Source organism: Eumetopias jubatus, unplaced genomic scaffold (genome assembly GCF_037043125.1).
Source record: "Eumetopias jubatus isolate StellerSeaLion01/CBP00866 unplaced genomic scaffold, mEumJub1_p1.0 scaffold_11, whole genome shotgun sequence".
In the NCBI taxonomy this organism is placed as follows: Eukaryota; Metazoa; Chordata; class Mammalia; order Carnivora; family Otariidae; genus Eumetopias; species Eumetopias jubatus.
Genome location: NW_028274817.1, coordinates 75,270,463 through 75,274,695, shown reverse-complemented (window position 1 = coordinate 75,274,695; position 4,233 = coordinate 75,270,463). Strand labels below are relative to the sequence as shown.

At 41.6% G+C, this 4,233-nt stretch overlaps 1 non-coding gene across 1 annotated transcript; it reads right to left on the bottom strand.

The window, feature by feature from the left end:
- Nucleotides 1–497: 497 nt before the first annotated feature.
- Nucleotides 498–796, bottom strand: LOC148163087 (signal recognition particle RNA). Its single transcript, XR_015769526.1, has one exon.
- Nucleotides 797–4,233: the final 3,437 nt, after the last annotated feature.

Sequence of the window (4,233 nt, the reverse complement as noted above, 5' to 3'; positions counted from 1 at the left end):
AGAATTCCCCTGGAAAGCCATCTGGCCCTGGGCTTTTGTTTGTTGGGAGATTTTTGATGACTGCTTCAATTTCCTTAGTGGTTATAGGTCTGTTCAGGTTTTCTATTTCTTCCTGGTTCACTTTTGGTAGTTGATACATCTCTAGAATGCATCCATTTCTTCCAGATTATCAAATTTGCTGGCATAGAGTTGCTCATAATATGTTCTTATAATTGTTTGTATTTCTTTGGTGTTGGTTGTGATCTCTCTTTCATTCATGATTTTATTTATTTGGGTCATTTCTCTTTTCTTTCTGAGAAGTCTGGCCAAGGGTTTATCAATCTTGTTAATTCTTTCAAAGAACCAGCTCCTAGTTTCGTTTATCTGTCCTACTATTCTTTTGGTTTCTATTTCATTGATTTCTGCTCTGATCTTTATTATTTTTCTTCTCCTGCTGGGTTTAGGCTTTATTTCTGTTCTTTCTTCAGCTCCTTTAGGTGTAGTGTTAGGTGGTGTATTTGAGACCTTTCTTATTTCTTGAGAAAGGCTTGTGTTGCTATATACTTTCCTCTTAGGACTGCCTTTGATGCATCTCAAAGACTTTGAACAGTTGTGTTTTCTGACCTGGGCCAGTTCATCCCTCCTTAGGCAACTTGGTGGTCCCCTGCTCCCGGGAAGTCACCATACTGATGCCGAACTTAGTGCGGACACCCAATCGGCATAGCGCACTACAGCCCAGAACTCCTGGGCTCAAGTGATCCTCCTGCCTCAGCCTCCCGAGTCGCTGGGACTACAGGCGCACGCCACCGCACCTGGCGGAACAGTTGTGTTTTCATTTTCATTTGTTTCCATGAATTTTTTTAATTCTTCTTTATTTTCCTCGTTGACGCATTCATTCTTTAGTAGGATGCTCTTTAGCCTCCATGTATTTGAGTTCTTTCCGACTTTCCTCTTCTGATTGAGTTCTAGTTTCAAAGCACTGTGGTCTGAAAATATGCAGGGAATGATCCCAATCTTTTGGTACCGGTTGAGACCTGATTTGTGACCTAGGATGTGATCTATTCTGGAGAATGTTCCATGGGCACTAGAGAAGAATGTGTATTCTGTTGCTTTGGGATGGAATATTCTGAATATATCTGTGAAGTCCATTTGGTCCAGTGTGTCATTTAAAGCCTTGATTTCCTTGTTGATCTTTTGCTTAGACGATCTGTCCATTTCAGTGAGGGGGGTGTTAAAGTCCCCCACTATTATTGTATTGTTGTCAGTGTGTTTCTTTGCATTTGTTATTAATTGCCTTATATAATTGGCTGCTCCCATGTTAGGGGCACAGATATTTACAATTGTTAGATCTTCTTGTTGGAGAGACCCTTTTAGTATGATATAGTGTGCTGCCTCATCTCTTACTATAGTCTTTGGATTAAAATCTAATTTGTCTGGTATAAGGATTGCCAACCCAGCTTTCTTTTGGTGTCCATTAGCATGGTAAATTGTTTTCCACCCCCTCACTTTCAATCTGGGGGTGTCCTTGGGTCTGAAATGAGTGTCTTGCGGACAGCATATCGATAGGTCTTGTTTTTTTTAATCCAATCTGATAGCCTGTGTCTTTTGATTGGGGCATTTAGCCCATTTACATTCAGGGTAACTAATGAAAGATATGAATTTAGTGCCATTGTATTGCCTGTATGGTGACTGTTAGTGTATATTGTCTGTGTTCCTTTCTGGTCTATGTTACTCTTAGGCTCTCTCTTTGCTTAGAGGAGCTCTTTCAAAATTTCTCATAAGGCTGGTTTCGTGTTTGCAAATTCCTTTAATTTTTTTTTGTCCTTGAAGCTTTTGTCCTTGTAAGTTACAGATCTCTTGTCCTGAGCTGCTTTCAGGATTTTCTCTTTGTCTCTGAGACTCATAAGTTTTACTATTAGATGTCGGCCTGTTGACTTATTTTTATTGGCTCTGAGAGGAGTTCTCTGTGTCTCCTGGATTTTGATGCCTGTTTCCGTCCCCAAATTAGGGAAGTTCTCTGCTATAATTTGCTCCAATATACCTTCTGCACCTCTCTCTCTTCTTCTGGGATCCCAATTATTCTAATATTGTTTCATCTTATTGTATCACTTATCTCTCAAATTCTGTCCTCGTGATCCAGTAGGTGTTTATCTCTCTTTTTCTCAGCTTCTTTATTTTCCATCATTTGGTCTTCTATATCACTAATTCTCTCTTCTGCCTCATTTATCCTAGCAGTTAGAGCCTCCATTTTTTATTGCACCTCATTAATAACCTTTTTTATTTCAACTTTATTAGATTTTAGTTCTTTTATTTCTCCAGAAAGGGTTTCTCTAATATCCTCCATTCTTTTTTCAAGCCCAGCATCATTCTGAACTCTAGTTCGGACATCTTACTAATGTCCATATTGATTAGGTTCCTGGCAGTCGGTACTACCTCTAGTTCTTTTTTTTGAGGTGATTTTTTTCCATCTTGTCATTTTGTCCAGAGGAGAATAGATGAATGAGAGAACAAAATGCTAAGAGGTTAATGACATTCCGAGAAAGATATATACTAAACAAATCAGAAAAGACCTGAAACCAGGGGAAAAGAAAGGGAAAGAAAGAAAAAAGAAAAAGATAAAAAATAAACCAAAATATTATCAGATATGATCAGGCTGGTGCATAGATCAGTGCCACACCCTAGACTTTGGGTGTATTTTGGTCTGTTAGAAGAAAGTACCTCCCAAAATTTTAAAGAGAGAAAAACTTATATATGTACAAAAATAAGGGTTAATATGATGAAGGGATGGAATATGACTGTAAAGGTGAAAATTATAAAAGGTTTTATAAAAGGAATTGATAAGATAAGAAGTTGGTTGAAAAAAGAAAGAAGAGGATTTATAAAAAAAGAAAAGGAGAGAACGTGATCAGGCAGGAGGCTAGAACAAAGCTATACACTAGAGATTTAGGGTATATTTTGATCTGTTAGAAGAAACTGTATCCCAAAATTTTAAAGAGAGAACAACTTATATATACCAAAAATAAGGTTAACTACTATGAAGGGATAGAATATGACTCTAAAAATGAAAAATAAAAAAGATTTTTAAAAAAAAAGGGATTGATAAGATGTTGGTTGAAAAAGGGAAAATGAAAAATTCAAAAAAAAAGACAGTTAAAAAAATTAACTTTGAAAGACTAAAGAATCATGGGAAAAAAGCCATGAATTCTATGTACTGTATTTCCCTAGTGCTGGCATTCTGCTGTTCTCATTGATCAGTAAAATTGGTCTTGGCTGGCTGTTCTTGCTGATCTTCTGGGGGAGGGACCTTTTGCCGTGGTTCCCAAATGTCTTTGCCAGAGGTGGAATTGCCCCACCCTTGCCGGGGGCCAGGCCAAGTAATCTGCTCGGGTTTGCTCTAGGGAGCTTTTGTTCCCTGCAAGCTTCCCCTACAGCTTTGGAGGACGAGAGTGAAATGGCAGCCTCCCAATCTCTGCTCCAGAGGAGCCGAGAACTCAGGGCCCCACTCCTCAGTGAGCCCCCAGAGAAAAGCAATCACTCCCATCTCCCCAGTCTCCGACTGCACTCTGTGCTCACCTGGCCAGTGACCGAGCGTTTCTATCTCTGGCACCCGACCCAGTTTGGAGTCTCCAAACCCAGCAGAGTCCTGCAGCAAGCTCCCACGCTGCTCTCTCCCGGGGCAGGAAGGGAAGTCTCTCCCAATCTGCCACTTGTTGGGTCCCTGCTGGAAGAGCAGTGGCCCGACTGTGCTACAGATCACAGTTTATGGCAACCCCAAGCTGAGAGCCCACTCCTCAGCTCTGTCTCTGCAGCCGGCTTCCCCACTCCGATACCTGGGAGCTCTGCCGCACTCAGGAACCCCCGGGCTTTCTGTGGTCCTGAGGGTCCTGAGACCACACTGTCCCAGCGAGGGTTCCACCCACAGCTTAGCCACTGGAGCGATGCCACTCAGCAGAGCCAACTTCTAAAACTTCTAAAAGTTCTGATTTTGTGCTCTGCTGCTCTATCACTTGCCAGTGGCTGACGGAGGCCCCCCTTCCCCGCTATCTTCCCGAATATGGCCTCGGATTCACTTCTCCACACGTCCTACCTTCCAGAAAGTGGTTGCTTTTCTTTTCTTTTCTTTTAAAGATTTTATTTATTTATTTGAGAGAGAGAATGAGAGAGAGAGAAAGCACATGCGGGGGGAGGGTCAGAGGGAGAAGCAGACTCCCTGCTGAGCAGGGAGCCCAATGCGGGACTCAATCCAGGGACTCC